Here is a 21,746-nt window from a genome sequence, read left to right on the forward strand (position 1 = left end):
TTATTATTCTTTTCGCACTTCATCACTGGCCCCCCGAGAGACGACACGCGCAGCCTCTCTCTCACTTCTGTTTGTTGCCGGGATGCGTTGGCTCACGGTGTAGGCTCGTAAGCACCTTTGGGGGAATTCTTAATTGACGGTGGTACAAGCTCCGAGTTTTGAGGGGAGAAAAGTAAATAAATAAAAAGAAAAAAAGCTGAGTTGTCGGTTTGGAAGAAAAATTGGAGCGCCACTCTGGAATCGAACCGGCGTCCCCCGCATCCAAAACGCACTGCTAATCCGCTAACCGTCAGCCAGGATGAGGTCACTTTTCTTTTGTGAAAGTGTAGGCAAGAGGCCTATATAGATATAGTTCTTGCGGGAGAGCGAGGTAGGAGTGTGGCTTGGTAGGTGAGAAGGAAATTAGCAGAGTAGATTAGGAGATAAGTTTGGAGTAATTAACTAAATTACACATCACCGGCATGTTATGAAAAAAAATGCAACCCATAACCGAATAGTCAAATAAATATACCGCGGGGAGCCTACATTTTACTACGCCTCCGCCAAACCAGCTATTGACCTACGGATTACGGAGAAAAGACGCACGCAATGCTCTAGCACTGAACGATTTTGCTTCAACAGAATTCCAAGTACGTCCCACCCACCCCACCTAGACTCTCCCGCGGACCCGAAATCGTTCCAGATCGCTCAAAGTCGCTCCTCTTTTTATTCTTGCGCGGAGACGCGTTCGAATCGTCTTCGTGGAGAACAAAGAATAGACGGGCTGCCGATCTGATGTCCCTCAGCTGCAGGTGGACGCGTTTCGTCGGTACACGTATACAATTACCTTCGGCAGCGTAGCGCAGGTGCTCGTTCGGCCGCTCGCTTGCTGCCCCTTGTCGTGTGCGGCTTGGAACTCGGGTCTCTTTTATTTTCTCTGTCTCTCTGTTCTCGTGACGGGGATAATTGTTCCCAGGGCCCGCGGCGCAGGGTAGCGATATCGGGATCACTTGTACGCATACAACCGTGCGTCTCGAGCGAAGCGCGCTATTTTTAGCCGCGCGCTTCCTCCGCATTGCGGAAAAAAAAAAAAAAAAACTTGCCCGGTGGCGGTGCTGCGGGGGTAGCCCTAAATGCGCCTCGGTTGCGCGTGGACGGCGCGCATGTGTTTATTTACCGGCGTCCGTTCGCTCGCAACGGGCTCTGTCTTGGAAGCCTTTCGATTTTGCGGTTTGCCGAACTTGTGTATATACATATACCGGGTCGGTTGCTGTTTACGGCGTGGTTGCTGACGGTGCAAAAAAAAACAGGGGGGGGGGGGGGGGGGGGGGTTCCGAAGCGTACCGCGCGTGGTTATGTATACACGCCTGTGACGAAGGGAGTGTGCACGGCTTTTTTCAAAAGTGCACGGGCCACCTGGTTCGCTTGATGCGAGGTTTTGCGGTGTGGTTTGTTTTGCGTGCCATGCGCTCTAGATCTCTCCGAGGCGAGAGGCCCGCCGCGGTGGTTCAGTGGATATTGGCGTTCAGCTGCCCAGCCCGGGGCCGAATCCCGGGCTGGGCGGCCGCATTTAGGTAGGGGCGAAACGCAAGACACCCGTGTGCTGTGCGGTGTCGGCTCCTTTGTGCTGTTGTGCGTGTTGTTTGTGGGACGCCTGACGCTTGCAATTTCTCACGGACGAAGTCCATTATTCCAGGGGTGTAAGGCTGGTAGATCGCACGCGAAGAACCTCCAAGCTGGCTGCCGTGCCTAGATGCATGTGTGTGCCTCCTTGAATTTTGATGTTTTGATGGGGATGCAGTGTTGAGTTAGGGCTATGGCGGGCTCCTGTTAAGCAGCCCGGTAACTTCAGACACGAACCAGTTTCCTTGAAGTTTTCCCCCTTTTTACGGAAGTTCTTCCATGCAATCAAGAAAAAAATCGCAGCGATGGCGTAGAGGTAGAGCATCCGCCTCATGTGCAAGAGGACCAGGTTCGAATCCCGGTGCCGCGCAATTCTCCACCGGGTAAAGAAGAAAAAAAAAATCCTCGTGTCGCAGGAGTTGCATAACCAGGCCCGAGGTGCGGCCTGATCTCTGTGACCACAGCCGACAGCGCACTCCCTCACCACAACATGATTTGGTCACCCTGGTGTCGTACTTGGTCACAATCTCCTGTATGAATGAGGCTAGTATTGCAGTGCTGTTCGAGGAACTGGCGTGTTTATGATAGGATGTCATGGGAAGCCAAGATAACCGATGGTCGTTAAGGGTAACAGACGGGATTCGAAGAGAAGGCAAGCGTAGCAGGGGGCGGCAAGAGGTTGGGTGGTTGATATGAGATTTAAGAAGTTTGCAAGTATGAGGTGGCCGTGGCTGGCACAGGACAGGGTTAACTGGAGAGATACGGGAGAGGTCTTTACCCTGCAGTGGGCGTAGTCAAGCTGATGACAATACTGATGATTTATTCTACTATAAAAAATCCTCCACCCGCTTGCAGCGTGTCGCGAGCGGCATGGCGTCATTCATTCATTCATTCATTCATTCATTCATTCATTCATTCATTCATTCATTCATTCATTCATTCATTCATTCATTCATTCATTCATTCATAAAAATTTTATTGGCAATAATGATGCTCTGAGACCTAAGTAAGAGAAATGTGAGGGTAAGTAGCAGGATAAATACGTGTCCTCATGTGATGCCCGTATGCGTGACAGGGTGAAAGAACCACAGCTAGTAATACCGGTGGCCCGTATATTTCGCACAAAGGGAGTAGAGCGTCGTTACGAGTAGTTATGTGTGGTAGTAGTTATGTGTTACGAGTAGTTATATAACTGCGAACACTCCGTAACACCGTCGCATGTTCGACGTGTAGTGCGCGGCTTTTTACAGCACGGAAATTGCGCAGCAACGCTGCGCAATTTCGTTGCGCTGAAAGATCCTTAAAGGGGCACTGCGATGATTTCCTCCGTACCGGTTAATATCATTAAATAGATTCACTGTGCTTTCCAGGGACCAGAGCAAAAAGAATTATTGAAATCGGAGCACGCAAACGAAAGTTATTCCACTCTGAAAATTCAAAATGAAAAGCTCAGGCGAAAACACATTTCACTCGCCCATTTCACTCACCCAGTACCGAGATTGGGCGCTACCAATCAGAACCGCGCCTAGCGCACACGCAGCGGAAGCGTGCATGCAGTTGTTGCTTTGTCGGGGCTGTAGACAGCCGCGCATTTTGACGGCGTCTTCCCCCCGTGTACGCGACGCCGTAGTCAGGGCAGGGGTGACTAACAACAAAGGAAGCCCCCCGAAGTTTCTTTTTTAGTCGGACTGGAAGGCTGTCGGCAGTAGCCCCCCTCCCCCCCAAACTCGACTCCCGTCTCCTGTCCAGCCTTTCTCTTCACAATTTTGGGCAAGGTGTGTCGACAGGCATTTTTTTCGCTGCCGTCTTGGTATGGTCACGGCCGGTCTCGACGCGCGCGCTTTCTGGTTTGAGCCAACGTTTTTTGAACAGCGCTGGCCGCCACGAATGTTTGAAGCGGAATGGAAAGTGTCGCCCCTAGCTGTATCCTTGTTAGTTTTCGTTCGCTTTCCCTGCTTCTTTCCAGTTTTTGTGGCATCCGAAAAGCTTTCAGTACTCAGAGACATAATATTTTGGATCCATTTCGCAAGTATAAAGGAACAATATGCAAACTGGACGCCCAACCAATGAGAAAGGCAGCGCCCTATCTGGATGCCACCTCATTTCCGCTGCCGCAAATGGCCGCCGCGTTGCGACACCATCGGCTCGAAACAAGCATTTCTAGCGAAGATTAAAATATCAAACATCATGATTTCGGTGATCTCATTGTGCGTTCAAGACTGACAATGTCCCTTACTCTGCATACAAAGAATAAAGACCCCATGCTTTATCTACGTCGCAGGGTACCTTTAACAGAGAATAGGTAACGTTTCTGCAGGATAGCGTTTATATACAGCTAACCTTTGGGCTGGGCTGAAACGGCCATTTGCCGAAAGTTACTGTTTTCCCTGCTTTCTTTTCGTGTTTTTTTTCCCCCCACTCTTTTTGCACGAACAAAAGTCGGGGTCGCCATCGTGGAACCATAAACTCCGATAAGCGCCCGTATGGACGCATCTCATTGCCCCCGCATTTCTTCGTGTTTCACTGTCAATGCAGCACGCACCCCCCGATAGTGGTTGCTCCGTACGGGTGGCTTGCACCACGTCGTGTGCACCGTAGTAGCATGCATTACTCCTATACGCCCAGCTGTGCGGTGTTTCGGATAAGCGAGGAGAGATAAGCGAACGTATACGTTCTCCAGTCGCTCGCGTCGTTTCATGTGCGCCCGCAGCGTCGGCAACACTGCGTAGAGTTGCTGGTTGCAAAAACACACGCAAAAAAAGGGGAGGAAAGAGTTCGCTCGTAGGGCTGTGTCGCAAGAGCGCGTGTGCACTGTCGGTGCCTGATGGCTGGTAACGAACGTATGGGCGCTTAATTAGGAAGAGTGGTCTATATAATGGGAAGGGCCCTTGGTAAGCGGTTTTTCTTTAACGTATAGTGAAGCGAAAGTTCAAGAGGTACTGGGAACAGCGTGGTGGAAGGCCCCGGGATTAAATTTTGGCCACCGCCCGGGATTAACCTTGAACAAGAGGGACCTATTGTTTTGCATTTCGTCAGCCTTGGAAAGCGACCTCAGGTGCTGGGAAACGAACCCACGACCTTTTTCTCAACCTCAGATAAGCCGCGCAGAGCTGGGCGCGGGTATAGTGTCGAAATCGTCGTGGATTATACTAGTTTATGTAGTGACTGTCCGAGCTCTGGTTTAGGACTTGGACATTCACTTGTGAAGGGTTGGAGAAAAGGGGCAGACGGCGTGCAGTGCTTTGGCGCGATTAATGAGAACGATGTCAAAACTTGGGTTTTCCACGTACGAAAAAAAAAAGAGAGAGTGAAGAAAGCCGACTCTGTACGTGTACTGCTGAGGGCGAGACAACGCCGATTGCCTATGGCGACGAGCTTTACAACTGATGGCTGTTGCACTGCTTGCGCAAGCTCGGCGCTTTTTCGTCAGCCGCGTGGTTGTCATTGTCGGACGTCGCGACGTGACCCGCGGCTCGCAGTTGTTGCGTAAGGTTCCCCGGCCGTTCGTGGCGCACCGAAGCAGCCGCTGCCCGTGAGCTTACGAGAGTGGCGTGTTTCTAGTTGTGCGGGGCTGTCTCCGTGCATTGCCAGTGCACCGTATAGTTGCGTTATCTCAGTGTAAGTACGTGCAGCACACGCATTGTGAAGGTCATTACTGGTGGGAATGACATTACTCGGGGCACATGTCCTTTACAAGACCAGGTGGAAAGCGTTGCGTCACAACTTCTGCTCCATTAGCGATGGCAGAGAGAGAGGTGGTTGAGAAGAGCTGAAGTGGGCCGAGTGAATCATTAGGGGGATGGTGTTTGGGCAGCCGTTCTGGGGGAGGGGGGGGGGGGGGGGGGGGGGGCCTCGAATGGTTAAGGTCAGTGTGGGTCGGCAGCGAAGCGTTACAGGAAGGGTTGAGGCTTCCTATTTAGCGCCTCAGGTACACATTTTGTTGTTGGGAGTTTCCAAGTCGGCTCGTGAAAGGGGGGGGGGGGGGGGGGGGGTCAAAATGGAAATTGGTTTTGAGGAAAGGAAGTTACGCAGTAACTGTGTCCCTTCTCGACGGACAGACGGACACCTTAACCGCGCCGTGAGGGAAAGTATGAAGGAGGCAGTTAAAGGGGGAAGAGAGAAAGCAGCATCGTGTAGTGGGAGGGCTCTGTGATAATTTCGACCACCTGGCGTTCTGTGGGGACCGCTTTACAAACTGGGCGCAGAGGGGGGGAGGGTTGATCTTAGATGCCAAGCCAGGGCTTGCAGTCAACAGGTACCTGTCAGGAGCCCAAAGGGCAAGATCTACCACCAAGCTTTGCTCTGTCTTCTCGATGAGTTCATCAGAATTGGCACCACGCGAGGTTTATTGCGCCATACGATCCTTGTTGAGCGGCTCTTTGTCTAAAGAGTCTGGCTCGGCGACGCGAGCAAGGCCATCACGATTGTTGACCGAGACCTAAAACAAACAAAAAAAAAAACGCTGAGGCAGTGTATGATCGAGCGTTAGCTGCAAGTTTTTTTTTGTTTGTTTTGCACGATCCGTTTTGGTGCCAACGTATGCAGCATAAGAAGACAAATCGTTTGACGCCACTTCGAATGTCCTACGTCAAGTAGTTTGGTCGTAATTGACGTCTGAATATCAAAGAAATTATGCTTTTGGAGACCAAAGGTCGTCGGCACCAATGCCTGTACTGCGCTATGATTCGACTAGTAATTTTATGTTCCATTTGATAGCACTCCGAATATTCTACGCCAATTACGTGGTTCACAATCTGCGTAGCAATTCGGCTGTTTGCACAATGGGGTATTTATAGGGAAACGAAGGTATAGTAGTGTGTGCTGCACTTGGGGCATGGTACCATGGAATGGTGACAGTGTCGCATGGCAACACTGTTGTTATGCGACGAATACCATTGCGGCCGCCGTTTTGAAACAATGGCTTGGATTTCAGAATAACGCGACCTTGTGTAACGCAGGTAGTAGAGCTAATGCTCTGAAAGTGAGAGAGAGAGAAGGTAAACAAGTGTGCACTGTTGCTTTCTTGTTTCCTGAGTGACCGCTTCCTCCCTCGTGGTGGCGCGGTGGCAGCCTCGGCTTCCCACGATCGAGCGCCATGACCTGCGGTCGCATATAGCGGGGCATCTGGGGCCCCTAATTGGAAAGGCGCCTCAGAAACCGCACCGGTGCCGTCTGCTATAAATTTCCTTTCCGCGGGGCGGAGCTGAACCACGCATTTCCTCAGGAGCTCTGGTTGGTTCGGGGTTGGAAACCTCCCCTGGGTGTACCGCTGGCTAGGCAAGGAAGCGTTGGGCTCGGATATCCTTGGGGTTTCCCTCTCCTCACGCCAGTGCGACGTTCTCGCGCGTGGAGGTGGTCATGATGGAGCTTGTCAGTGGCTTTGCTCTGATCTGTAAGTGTATAGCAGGGTCTCAGTTCCGCCAGGCGGGCCGCTTTGGCAAACTTTTGGTCTTCCGCGAGTCAGCGGCCGGAACGGAGAGAAGGAAGGAAAAGGGAAAGAGGGGATAACAGCGCAGTACCGCCAATGATTAGGCCTACTTCAGTTAATCGCCTTTTGGGCGTGTGGGAAAACTAAACGGTAACTCACAGCCGTGGATGGTGCGAAGGCAGGAGGTTATACCGCGGTTCGATCTGCACACAAAGTATGTCTGGGCGCTGAATCACCAGACGGTGAGCAACCAAGAGGTGTCAGAAGTGTTGACAGCGACGAAGAGATGCGACATGGATGGAAAGGGAAGATGCAGCATCTTGCACGGTGCTTCTGGCACAAATGTTGAAATATTTGGGGCCACTTGGCCGCGTGTTTGAGACGTCTGTTGTAAACGGCTCGCGAATGTAACAGGCCGGTCGGTTCATGCGATTTGGGAAGGAAGAAACAGTGAAAACACGGGACAAAAGGGGAAAAAAAAGGAAGTGTGCGTGGGAGGGGAGCAGCGAACCATTTCCGTTCTGTCTTCCTGCTGCACGCGCTGTTTGTTTTGGGTAGCCGTCGAAGGCGCTGAACGACATGCATGGCTGCTTGGGCAGAGATGGTAATCTCCCTGAGCCAATTAAGCTCCATGTCTCCGAGGGCTGATATATTAGAACTAAGGAGCAGTACATGACAAAAGACGGTAGACACGAGAAGCTGTTCGCGTAACTGCTCGTATAACATTGTGGCGTGCCCGGAGCAGCTGGTTGTGCCGAGACCGCGTATACTTTGGCAGCGCGAATCACGAGGTATCTCCTGAGCCGCCCTTAGATACCCGAGTACAACGAAACACGCCCCGCGCAAAGAAAGTCGTAGTACGAGATTGGGAACAAGATGGAACTCTGCCGGCGGGCATGGCATTTATACTTGCTGCAGCCCTTCTGGACACGAGCGTCAATATATGTATACGCCCTACTTCTTAAGCGATCTTTTTCTTCGCTACACGAAGTCATCGTCGGGCAGGCGTGTTGTCCTCGTCATTTTGACGCTGCCTCGTTATCTTGAGCACTCCATTAATGACCTCCTGAAAGAGCCGGCGGCCACGAATTGCGGACGTAAATGGAGGGCAAATGGCCCTTGGAAGGGTAGATCGGCTGATGCCGTCGTCTTTACGCACCGTACCCCGGCTTATAAAGATATTCAGAAGAGGTTCCTGCGAGGAGCGCTCGAGAGGTTCGATGCTGATACAAAAAAGTAGATACCAGCCGACAGTGCGTGGCGCCGCGACTGCAACGCTCTTTCTGTTCATTACTTTCTTTTTTTACCGTTTTTTACTGGGTGCGTTGTAGCGTATCAGTTGTCGGCTCTGCTATCAGGCGCGGTCATTAGAAGAAGAGGGCGGCCATTAGCAGAGAGCCGAAGAGGCAATCTGGAAACGCGAATATAGTTACAAAATGCTGCAGTATATATCCGTTCACCCTTCTTCGCCATTGGTTCAAAGCGACTCCTTTTGTCAGCCGACATGGCCGACGATAAGGACGGAGTTGAAAGCTAATGATTCGTTATTCGATTATTCCTGCTTCACAAACTTTTATTTTTTCCTCGAGGTAGAATGGAGCACTTTTAGCGATATAAAGTTATCAGTTCGAAGATATCGGAGTAGGGAATTTATTGAGAGTGTGATGGATATCCTTCTCACAGCCGAGCTCTGGAGGCGGTGCCAAAAAAAGAAAAAAGAGAATATTGTCGCGTGGCGATGACAACGACGTTAACAACAGACGAGCAGGTTTGCATGGCAAACGAGCTCTGTTAGGCTGACCTGCAATCGCGAAGAACTGAACAACAGGGCAGTGGCGATGGTACAAGCGTGCTCAAAGTTCGTCACAGCGCGTACTGATGGTCGCAGTCGGCCTCTATGGATTTAAAGCTGACGAATAGCTTTCGAGATTAAGCGGTGGACAATCTCGAACACTGGGGAACAAAAGTGATAAGGCCGTGAGCGGACAGCTTCGAACATGAACTAACAAGCGTTACTAAGCTTCGCGCCGATATTAATTAACGTCTCCTACAGATTAAACAGGCACGGACAAAAAAATATTGCCACTGCTGCTCATAGCTTCTAGCATCGTTCAGCCGCCGCGGTGGCTCAGTGGTTATGGTGCTCGGCTGCTGACCCGAAAGACGCGGGTTAGATCCCGGCCGTGGCGGTTGAATTTCTTTGGTGGAGAAATTCTAGAGGCCCGTGTGCTGTGCGATGTCAGTGCACGTAAAAGAACCCCAGGTGGTCGAAATTTCCGGAGCCCTTCAACTACGGCGTCCCTGATAGCCCGAGTCGCTTTGGGACGTTAAACCCCATAAACCATAAACCATCTAGCGTCGTTCGCTTGGTTTCATTAGCTCCCAAGTCAGAGAGAAAGCTAAACATAAATTGTAGATTTTAGAGAGAGAGAGAGATGTGTAGCCAGCTCAGAGCTGAGGCGACTTATGCCGTAAAACCGCAGGCTAAGCAGCTGACGCTGCAAAAGCTCCTGCACTTGTCGATGCTATCCCCACTCCTTCTCCAGACCACCTCGCCCATTCCTTGGACCGCGTGGCTTTCTACAGACCGTCTCTGGAATGTCTAGAAATTTCCGGGCCCACGTGGATGGCGTAGCAGAACACTTGACGAGGCAGATGAAGCAACACCGACGCTGTTAAGGATCTCATTTGTTCTTATCACCGGGGGAAAAAAAAAAGCGCACGGTTCAATTTCCTACATCCGCTTCGCGTACGCCCGGTGAATAAGCGGCGGGTGACCCAGCTAACGAATGAAATCATGCCCCCTTTTGCTGATGCGCGAGTAATCGGAGTGGTGTGCACACACGCACACAATCGCTCTTGCTTCCTCTGCTTCGTATACGGCGGCGTCCTGTGCTGATGACCTTAGTCGGCAATGGGCCGATAACGGCGGGTAATGAAATTCTGCATCACGCAGCGCGCATATATATATATATATATATATGTATACATATGACAGAAGCCAACAGCCACAGAAACCAAGGGGCACAAGGGGATTTTTTTAAAAATTAATTTATTTATTTTGTGGTGTTGATCAATTTAGAATATTACTGAATATGTCATCGCTTAAAGCTAATTGATTAGAAAAGCAGAAGAAAAAACAACCACATGCCGCCGGTGGGATCCGAACCCACGACCTCCGAATTACGCGTCCGGTGCTCTACCTCTGAGCTACGGCGACGGCTGTCAAACCTTCTGCTTTCAGGGGTATTTATGTTTACAAGTAACCTAACCTTGAGAGTGTTCATCAGCGCCACCCACGTTCATAAGCGGCGGACGTGGAACGTCCTGAGTTACTGCAGGTGTGACGTAGAACGTCATCGAACGATGAGGGTGGAAGCTGCGTGAGAACCCTCTTATGCTTCCTATGGCGTCAAGGCTGCCAGAACCGAGGCCCTCGCTAAGCAATTAAGCAAACAACGGAAGGGGAATGAGGGGCTCGTTATAAATATGACAGAAGCCAACAGCCACAGATACCAAGGGGCACAGGGGATTTTTTTTTTAATTTATTTATTTATTTGTGGTGTTGATCAATTTAGAATATTACTGAATATGTTATCGATTAATGCTAATTGATTATAAAAGCAGAAGAAAAAACAACCACATGCCGCCGGTGGGATCCGAACCCACGACCTCCGAATTACGCGTCGGGTGCTCTACCTCTTAGCTACGGCGACGGCTGTCAAATGTATATATATATATATATATATATATATATATATGGACGTGTTCAGATAAGAACGGTAATCGAGGTCCCATGACCATTTTTTGTTTTCAATGAAATTTTTATATATGATGGGCAAATGTGTCCACACGAAGTAATGAACCTTAGTTTTGCAAGAAGCTTCGTAGTTTTCTCGGAAAAAAATCGCACGTCACAAGAGGTGGAGAATCTCGTTTTTGGCACTTCGCAAAGTTGCAAGTTTGAAGCCTCATTCCATGCACAAAAAATTTTTTCCGCGCATCATTATTTTTTCAGAACCTCTTTACAACTTGTACAATGCGAAAAAGTAAAAATTGTTTGCTTGCTATTTTAACCTTCCGAGTAAAAAAATTGCAAACTTCGCTTCTGGAGCTATGCGGTGCAAAAAAGGCACTTTTCAGGGCAGCCTTAGGGCAAGATGCCTAAAGATCTTCCCACTGAATATTTTTCTCAGTATTTTTCAGATGTTTTTACGCACTTCAGGCAAGTTCTGTTGCTCTAGACTTGGCAGATAGTTTTCAGTACGGTCTCAAAATTGGCCGAAGTTCAAAAACGCCAAAAAAGTGACAACTTTGACTTGGGTTTAAAAAAAAACATCATCATCGAATTTTCTTAAAATTTGCCTGAATAATCCTCAATACATGATAATTTTAAGGCACTAGAAAAGTGTTGCATTATATTGTTTTAAAATACAAAAATAAACACAAAACTGAGTTCATGTTTTTGTTATATAGAATTGCTTATTACTGCCTCTTAAAAAATAGTAGCTGCCAGAAATTTGATTTAGCACTAATTGAACGTGGTTACATTTTATTTACCCCAACATCCGAACCATTCTCAATGCTTACAGAGCTTCTATTCGCTTGTTAGCGGCGCTCTTAATGCGTGATAATGAGAATAAATTCGCTATTTTGCCTGATGTCGTAAGAATTGGCTGGTGGCGGTCAAACGTTGTTTGTATTTTCTAATTTATTCTTCGTACGGTCTATTGGTAAATATAATCGATTCATGAAAGATATTAGATCAGTTCTCGGTTCTTAGAAAAATTTTTGTATATAAAAGTTAATATTAATGCGTTTCTGAAGTCGGCGTTTTCGAACCTGCGTCTATTTACCTCTGTGTTCAATGGTTCTACAAGGCACTGTCAGGAGGAGACAAAACGTCGTCTCCTGAGGGGAACGATTTATCTGCAAGGATTTTAATCAAGGGGAGTTTTAATCCGGAGGCAATTTAAAAATGGGATTCCGCTTCATGTGCACATTGCAATTCAGAAAATCGTAACAAGAAATAAACGGCGGCAGTTGATTTCGGTTTTGCGCACAGTATATTGTCCAGCACGAAGCACTAACCAGATCACAGCGTCTTCCATGCCGAAGCAGCGGTGGAGGCCACGTAGGATGCACTGCTTTCAGTTGACTGAAACAACTTCCACAGGTGGAGCGTCTGAACTCCAGGCACTTTCTTTGCCAGTTTCCATTGTTCCTTCTTCACTTCGCGAAAGTCTGCAAGCTCCCTCTGTGGCAGCTCCAGAATGGTGATGTTCTTTAGTGTTTCTTGAATTACGTCTACGAAGACTCCGGCTCTGTGTATGGCCTCACTTGCAGGCTTTCGCAAGTTGTGGTTCGAAGCTCAATGGTGGTATGCTGCGTCATGTTTCCTATGGAATTGTGCCATTATGCACATGTTGGCATTTTAATTTCGGAAAATTTTTAAATGAGCAGCGAGGATGAGGTGCTGATTGCTACATGGGAATACGGTGAGCTAGTTAAAAAAACTCTGACCGCTTCATCGTTTAAGAGAGAATTTCTAAGAGTGGCCATGAAATGCATTCGCTACAACTATATTATATCTGTGCAAGCAAGAGCAATACATGAAAAAACACACGGCTGCAAGAGACGTGCAATTGTTTTACATTTTGATTTCGCCAAAAAATGAACAGTTGTGCTTTCAGACTCAGTACAAGCGTACCATTGGCAGAAAAAGCAGGTAACCGTGTTTACCTGCGTTGTCATGTCAAGAAAATCGACTCTTAACTACGCCGTTAATTTCGACGATATGTCTCATGATTCCGCTCATGCATGCTTGGCTCTGTCGAGAGTCAAAGCACATTTCGAAGAAAACGCGCCAATCTACACCAAGATAATATATTTGAGCGACGGGCTCCCGCTCACTTCAGGAATAAATACCAGTTTCATGAGGTGCAGCGCAGTGATTTTCAACGGACGATATTGATGTTTTCGGCCTCTGGACACTGCAAAAATGCTTGCGACGGCTTTGGTGGGCTAGTGAAACATTGAGCATCAAACCACAACTTGCGGAAGCCTGCAAGTGAGGCCATACACAGAGCCGGAGTCTTCGTAGACGTAATTCAAGAAACACTAAAGAACATCACCATTCTGGAGCTGCCACAGAGGGAGCTTGCAGACTTTCGCGAAGTGAAGAAGGAACAATGGAAACTGGCAAAGAAAGTGCCTGGAGTTCAGACGCTCCACCTGTGGAAGTTGTTTCAGTCAACTGAAAGCAGTGCATCCTACGTGGCCTCCACCGCTGCTTCGGAATGGAAGACGCTGTGATCTGGTTAGTGCTTCGTGCTGGACAATATACTGTGCGCAAAACCGAAATCAACTGCCGCCGTTTATTTCTTGTTACGATTTTCTGAATTGCAATGTGCACATGAAGCGGAATCCCATTTTTAAATTGCCTCCGGATTAAAACTCCCCTTGATTAAAAACCTTGCAAATAAATCGTTCCCCTCAGGAGACGACGTTTTGTCTCCTCCTGACAGTGCCTTGTAGAACCATTGAACACAGAGGTAAATAGACGCAGGTTCGAAAACGCCGACTTCAGAAACGCATTAATATTAACTTTTATATACAAAAATTTTTCTAAGAACCGAGAAATTATCTAATATCTTTCATGAATCGATTATATTTACCAATAGACCGTACGAAGAATAAATTAGAAAATACAAACAACGTTTGACCGCCACCAGCCAATTCTTACGACATCAGGCAAAATAGCGAATTTATTCTCATTATCACGCATTAAGAGCGCCGCTAACAAGTGAATAGAAGCTCTGTAAGCATTGAGAATGGTTCGGATATTGGGGTAAATAAAATGTAACCACGTTCAATGAGTGCTAAATCAAATTTCTGGCAGCTACTATTTCTAAGAGGCAGTAATAAGCAATTCTATATAACAAAAACATGAACTCAGTTTTGTGTTTATTTTTGTATTTTAAAACAATATAATGCAACACTTTTCTAATGCCTTAAAATTATCATGTATTGAGGATTATTCAGGCAAATTTTAAGAAAATTCGATGATGATGTTTTTTTTAAACCCAAGTCAAAGTTGTCACTTTTTTGGCGTTTTTGAACTTCGGCCAATTTTGAGACCGTACTGAAAACTATCTGCCATGTCTAGAGCAACAGAACTTGCCTGAAGTGCGTAAAAACAGCTGAAAAATACTGAGAAAAATATTCAGTGGGAAGATCTTTAGGCATCTTGCCCTAAGGCTGCCCTGAAAAGTGCCTTTTTTGCACCGTATAGCTCCAGAACCGAAGTTTTCAATTTTTTTACTCGGAACTTTGAAAGAGCAAGCAAACAATTTTTACTTTCTCACATTGTACAAGTTGTAAAGAGGTTCTGAAAAAATAATGATGCGCGGAAAAAATTTTTTGTGCATGGAATGAGGCTTCAAACTTGCAACTTTGCGAAGTGCCAAAAACGAGATTCTCCACCTCTTGTGACGTGCGATTTTTTTCCGAGAAAACTACGAAGCTTCTTGCAAAACTAAGGTTCATTCCTTTGTGTGGACACATTTGCCCATCATATATAAAAATTTCATTGAAAACAAAAAATGGTCATGGGACCTCGATTACCGTTCTTATCTGAACACGCCCATATATATATATATATATATATATATATATATATATTAACTTCATGCTTGTGTGACGCACCTGCGGCAGGTCGTGTGCGTGCTGTTGAGACAAGAGCGCGAGGGGGAGGGTCCTTCCCTTCCCCGCCGCACCGTCTGTGCCGGTGTCTAGTCCGCCGTTGCCCTATTGCCACGCGTGAGTCAGGGGACTGAATTGAGTTCCGGCCAGGAAGAGACGGTCCTCCCCTCTTTCGTCGCTTTAGTTTTGTTTGCTATTATTTTCTTCATCCTAGCTGGCACAGCTGCGGCTTTGGCACTGCCGTTGGAGCGTGAGCCAAATTTATTACTGTGCCGTTGGCAGGGCGAGCTTCGGGCGTCGATCGGTGTGGTGGGTGAAGTCGCATATCTATGGGAGCTATCGCCTTTCGATCGGTTTTTGTATCTTCCGCCTTCCAGTTAGGATAAGAATATCGGTTTAAAAAAAAAAGGAAAGTATAAAGTCATATACGGAAGAGATGCTTGGCAAAAATGAGTTTGAACTTTATTCGCATGCTTGGAACAGACTGTTGACGCTGCCACCAGTTGTTGGCGAAGATGGGTCGGTTCGGCGTCGTTGCTAGCTCGCTGCTGCTGCTGCTGCTGCTGCTGCTGCTGCTGCTCGCTGCTTGACGGAACCGTGGTCAAGCTTCGACACCCGTTCCCACCACCACCAGGACAGGAGTGCCGCCAAGTCAAAGAGTTAAGTGATGGGAGGAAGATTACAAGAGGGTTTATTTACATATTTTTACATCATGGTTAGAGGTGAGGTTCCAAATGAGGCTCTATGGGAGGCTCTAGTGAGAGCTTGAAGTGAGCTCAAAATGGGGCTTGATGTGAGCTGCTCTGCCGCATTCGTTCTCGACATTTATACTGTTCGCCTTCCCTAAATTCCCTAGGTTGAGGACGCCCACGCAGGGGTGGGAGGGGCCCAGAGCACAAACAACACAAACTTGTGTGCACAAACACCACTGCACTTAGGGCCACGCCCCCGTCACATGTTGAGTCTGAGGGAAAGAAGGTTGTCGTCGAGGTAGCGTTGACTGCGGTAGGTGATGGCCTCCGGCCAGCCGAAGGTTTCTGCGGGTCACCGACATCTGTTGATCATCAAATGCCACCCGCCGCTCGAGGCCGGAACAAAGAGGTCACGAAAAGGCCAGAAAGTGGTTCCTTGTCCCTTGTCGAACGATGCCCGCCAGCTCGTCGCGGTGCTTGGCACATCTAAGAGCCACAGCAAACGAAGCCCTTTGTTCCCCCGGCACGCTCACAGCAATTGGGGAAGATAACGTCGGTCTCCCCGCGGCGGCGGCGGCGGCGGCGACACTTGAAGGGACTTCGGAAAGGCGGTCTGTTTTTGCTAAAACTTCAACCCCTTCTTTATGGTTCTGTACTCCGACCAGGAAGGGCTCGGTAAATGGAATCAGCTGTCACCTGGGTCCCCTGTGTGGTCCATGACGGCAGGCTTGGGGCAACGGTCGCCGAGTAGAAAGCAGGTACTCTCAGCCACCCAGGAGACATATGTGTGCTGGCTGCTTCCGCCGCTGCATAGCCTTCGCCGTACCTTGCTTAACGACGACCCACGTCTGATAGTAATTCTTTCCAGGCCCGTGTACTACGATCTTTACAAGACGTTAGAGTGACATGGGCTCAGGAACAACGTATGGCTTGAATGTGTCTCGCATGTTACGACCTCTTCTCTTTGGGGATTGGAGTGCGGAAAAGTGACACACTTTTGGTTCTAAAAATTCCCTGAAACTACTTAAAAATTTCCTTTTCGACAGATTGTACCCCTTTAGATTTTCCGAAAAGGGGAAAAGTTCCCCGAATGGAACATTACTGTCTGACTTCCGGCTACTTGAGTACAAGGTTGCGGGATCTGAATCACGGCCGCGGCTAAATGGAGGCTAAATGCCTAAGGCGGCCGTGTGTTCCGCGATGTCAGTGCACGTTGAAGCAGCCCAAGTGGTCGAAATTAGTTCGGAGTCCTCCACTGCGGCTCCTATCTTAAGGTGCATTTCAGACGACGATCCGGAGCACCTCTCTGAATCCGCGAAGGTGCGAGGTGTGCCACACCATCGCGGTCCAATCAAATCAGAACTCCGGGTCTGAATCCAAATCGCCCATTGAAACACTCTCTTCGGTTTCGCGGAGCACAAAAACTTGCTCCGGATCGCCGTTTGGAATACGCCATTTGTTCGATCACCTCTTCTAAAATTGCGATTGTGTATGTGGAAGCAAGTAACATAACTAAAGGCGATTTTTCGTCCATGTGGGCGTAGTGACTGCAGAGCACTGTAGAGCACTATCACTTTAGTGCTAGTTTTAAATCAAGGAAGTCGACGAGGAGTGAGGTGTTTATACACGCTTTTTTTTTTTCGCCTGAGGCAGTAAGGGACCGTGCTTAATAGGCAACGACGCTTTCTCGAGGTTCGCGAGAGCTGCCTGCCCGAGAGCGGCAATGTGCGAGACAGCGCGAGCGCTTGTGTTGGGTGACACCGAGACTTCGGGCATTCGATGTTCAGCGGTAGGAGTGGCTGCAATAGATCTGCGCGGTTTGAGCGCGTAGCGGATACGAACGTCATTCGCGCTGCTTTCGCTATGTGCGGCGGCGGCGGCAATTCCTGATATCTCGGTGGAGCGTGGGCTCTCTGACGCGGCCGTTAATTGCGGGGACCGTACAGTCGGCAGGCATCCGGTGCCTGCGCGTACAGTCGCTCCAGAGACTCGTTGCCTTGCTTCAACGACGCGCAACAGAGCACGCGCTTGTGCTATTATGTATATACTGCCCCTATGTGCGCGTGCTCTTTGATCCTTGCAGTGCGAATTGCGACTTCGTCGCGTCTTTTTAATGCGAGAGCATCAAAGCTGTTATCCAGGCGTTCTCAGTCATGGAATTAAGTGATTGGTCGAGATGGTGTGACGTCATCAAAGTCACGTGGCATCAAGGAACCAATCACGTGATGGCGCCAAATTTCAAAATCCATCACCACCGGAGGACCTGGGGGGAGGCTGCGATAGTGTCGGCGTCGCTGCCGGGGTGGAAGGAGTGGCTATAGTGGGTTTCGAACCCGCGGCGGCGCGAACTGATCATCTTCGCTTTCAACTGCTTTAAACCACTACGTCGTTGCTATACAGCCGGACATCCCGCGTGTTTAACTGGCAGTCTCTCGGGCTGTGCTTTGGAAGTTGTCTTCATCAACTTCCATCCGTGCGCATTGGATCCACAACACACCGCTGTCGTAATGTCCTCTAGAGATGCGTTAAGCGACCTCATGATATTTTTTATGGTACTGATATCTGTACACGTGCATTTCTCCGAGGTACATCGCGTCGTCGTCGGCATACTATGTTGCAACAACAACAACAACAAAAAAAATCCCGCGTTCTTCTGAAAGCTTATAAGAACGTCCTCCGGGTGTTGGGTGCACTCGAGATCACCTGCCATATGTGTTGTGTATACACTGTCGGGGACACGAGAATCCAGCACGCGGGAGCGGTGACGTCCACATGCGAGGCTAACTCGCATCTCGCTCCTCTTTAATGTGGCCGTGAGCGATCTGCCGATAACATAGCTGTGCGCGCTGCGGTTGGCGCTCGCGCGTACCGGATACTTTTTGTCCCGGATGTATATTGCGTTATCCGGACGGAGCGAGACCCCCACGTGGCCTCGGAGAAGCTTGTGAGTTTTGTTACCAGTACGTCATGCGGTTGGCACTTGGTGGCTCGAAAGTTACGCCGCACAGAGCGTAGAAAACTCATTGCGAGCAATCATTTTTAATCAAGAACTGCGACTTGCTAAACGTGAGATGGCAGGTTATGTTCACTGTACCTTTTCCAAATTTGTACTTTTTGGACTGCTCCTTTAATTGGTGACGCATGTGTGGGCCTGATGACGTTTCGGCACGAGGTGTCGTGCGCTTATAGCGGGCACCCATGTCCCTACCGCGGATCGGACTTCCTGGGTAAAAAATTGCATGGACACTTTGGCAACTAAAGTGTTGAGAGGCGAAAGCCGAGTACACTGTGCCGTGACGACTTCCGGTGGATGTGACGTCACCCCATCCCCATGGCTATATCGACGCCCAAATTATGCATCTTTCGGGGATCTTAAGTGTTAATTACACTTAATGTCACATTTTTCTATCTAATTGGGCACAAATCCGACGTTTTTCCGACCATTCTGTGACAATTTTCACTATGCCGTGACGGCTTCCGGTGAATGTGACGTCACACCGTTCCCGTGACTATATCGACCTCCGCGCTATTTAGACGCAATTTCGACATTTTTGCTTATGATTAACTAATTACTCTACAGTCATCAAACTTGGCTTCTAGGTTCATTTTTCCCTTGTCTATCTGAAGCAACCAATCTTTTTTTAGTTCACGAGTTAAACGAGTGCGACACACTTTGTTAACGGACAACAGTATGAGCCATGGAAGGCTTTCGCCTTAATATTCTGCGACTCGGCTGCTGTGTCGTCTGCGCGGACAACGTTTTCGCGCTTTTTTTTTTTTTTTAACCGATGAGGAGGGGAGCGCTCGTCGCATCCGTTGCCTGACGGGGTCTCCGGAAGGTCGCTTGCCGCCTCCGCCGCGGTCTCTCGTGGAAGGGAAGTGTAACGGCGTTTGCACGAACTCGACGAAACCGTGTACGTCTCCGTCCTAGGCGGTAGAGGTTGAACGAAGGTAAGGAGTTAGCAGCGATTCAGGGAAACGACCGACGGAAACACTCTCGCAATGTTCCGGAAGGCTACAGCCCCGTAACAATTAATGGCCTCTTCAACGCCAATAAGCATCGGCGTATTGAGGGATATAGAGAAGCAGATATTTAATGTCAATCGAAAGTGCCGATAGGCCCCGGTGTGTGGCATGTAAGGAAACCGGTGAGTTGAGGCGGTTCGTCGTGCGCATGGAGCACTTATCGAGTTCGTGTAAACTCAGTAGGGTCGGCCTGTAGGCGGTGTGGATGGCCAGGCATGATTGCCGGACCGACTCTATCTCCTGGCGGAATAAACGAGGCTTGCACACGCTACGCTTATTGGCCGCCTTGTTCATTTGCGGCAACTGGAGGCACCTGTGAAAGAGACATATACCTGTGGTTCTGTGCTTTGAGATGTGTGGTGGAGGACTAGCTAGGAGCCCGAAACCTTTCAATGCATTGAGCCTGGCTTATCGCGAGATCTAAATGACGTGATGGTGGGACGGAATTAAACTGGGTTTGAGTGAAACTGGCAGTGGTGTTCCGCTTCTGCTGGCGCTTCACCGCTGTTATCTTTGGTTTCGGGCAATATGCATGGTGGGTTTAATTGGACGCCATATGTGTCGCCTACGTCGGCGCGTCATGTCACACGCGAAGACTTTCCGTCCCTCAACCACGCGGATAATGGAATGAGCGTGCAAGCAACGCGTAGTCGCTGTGCTAACAATGCTTCGAGCTTCAGCGTGCTCGGACGAAAGCTGCAGCTGCCTCCCCTGTGAATGCTGCCATTCTTCTCTTAAATTGTCGCGCTCAAACGACTGCGCGTTTCGCTGGCGTCGGGGGAATTGTCTCCGAAGATTAGGCTTAGTTTTCTCTTTTCTCGAGGCCTCATAATTTGTTTGTTTTCTCTTGCGCTTTGTGCGTGCACCTTTTCCTCGTTTTATGTATGCCGTATACACGCCTGCGCGGAGATTTCCTAGACAATCGGTGTCCGAGTGTAATTTTGTGTGATGCACTTGTCGGAGCGAGCGCGCTAGCTCTCCGCGCACGTTACGTGGAGAGCTAGCTAAATGCGTGTTGGCGCTTCTGATGGAAGCGAAAAAAAATTGACAGACGATTTAGTAGTCGATAATGCGAGGTTTTAGCGCAGCTCTTTACATATTTTACTTTTGCCACCTTCCAGGTGGCGTTTTCCTCTGCTACTTCCGGTTACGCCGACGAATACGACGCAGAAGCCAGGAGCATGCGCATGAAAGCTGCGCTGTAAAAGTAAAAAAAGGAAGATCTATATAGTCAGCGCGTCGTGTGAACAACGTACAATCGCGGAAGGGTACAGACCGTTTTAAACGTTACTTTCAACCTCGCAAACTGCGCGCAGCGTACGAAGGCATGCTGTCATTGGACCGTATACACTCGCCGCGGTGACGTGACCACGCTTGACGCGAATTTCCGGATCATATATGGATTCATGAAAGATAAAGCACTGACAGAATGCATTGCGCACAGAGCAATCTGCGCTTCAGGGTGGAGCGAGCTGATCCCGTTTGCTCGGGCATTGTGGGAACGTGAGGGGGCATGTTGTGAATCATGCTTAGATACGGCGCACGATGCCGGCAGTCAAGGCGCACGCGCGGATTGTATGGGGAGCGCACAATGCGTAGCTCGTCGTCGCGTCCGCGGAATCGTGGAGCTTATAGCCTCAGCTTCTACCTCATAACTGTCTCTGCAAGCGTGCACTGTAAGCCACCGTAATGACACTCTATCCTCTAAAGACCTTTCTCCGTCAGCATCGCATGGGAGGGTACACTCCACGTTTTATCCTTTCGTTCTAGTTTAGTGCAGACAGCGATAAGTATGACGCGCCGTTCGCTCGGGAAAGCGGAGTGGACGGCTCGTATAGTGTGAATGATGCTGTATACATATAGCGCCAGATATCAATTAGCAGCCAAGCCGCCTCTTATCTGCTTTGCCCCGTTGTTGTATCTGTCTACTGTCAGAGGCGTCGTATCTCTGCGAGGGAGTTGGCTCACCGAGGACAGTTTCCGGGAGTCTCTTGTTGTCATACGTCGCCGATGTCGCTTACGCGCGCTATTTGTTCGGCGAAGAGCGGGGTCAACAGCCGATCTGCGCGTGACTCACGGCGCTGTCTTGCGGGGTAGCAGCGAGTGCAGGGGCGATCGACATTCCGCTGAAGCCGGCAAAGATGACGCTTTACCTTCCTTGCCGAGGAGGTGCGCAGTCTAGCGGTGTGGATTTGCGGGGCCGGATGGCAACGGGGGCGGACGGATGACGCGCACCGCGAGTCTTTCCCCCGCTCCCTCTGCCACTTCGGCCACTTGCGCGCCATGTTGTTATG

General features: G+C 49.2%; 1 protein-coding gene across 3 annotated transcripts in view; it reads left to right on the forward strand.

The window, feature by feature from the left end:
• The window catches only part of Sbf (SET domain binding factor), a 154,792-nt gene that overhangs the window by 6,772 nt on the left and 126,274 nt on the right, over window positions 1-21,746 (forward strand). The gene's annotated exons all lie outside the window — the stretch shown is intronic.

Source organism: Amblyomma mixtum, chromosome 1 (genome assembly GCF_055824585.1).
Source record: "Amblyomma mixtum isolate Tamu chromosome 1, ASM5582458v1, whole genome shotgun sequence".
NCBI classification, from domain to species: Eukaryota; Metazoa; Arthropoda; class Arachnida; order Ixodida; family Ixodidae; genus Amblyomma; species Amblyomma mixtum.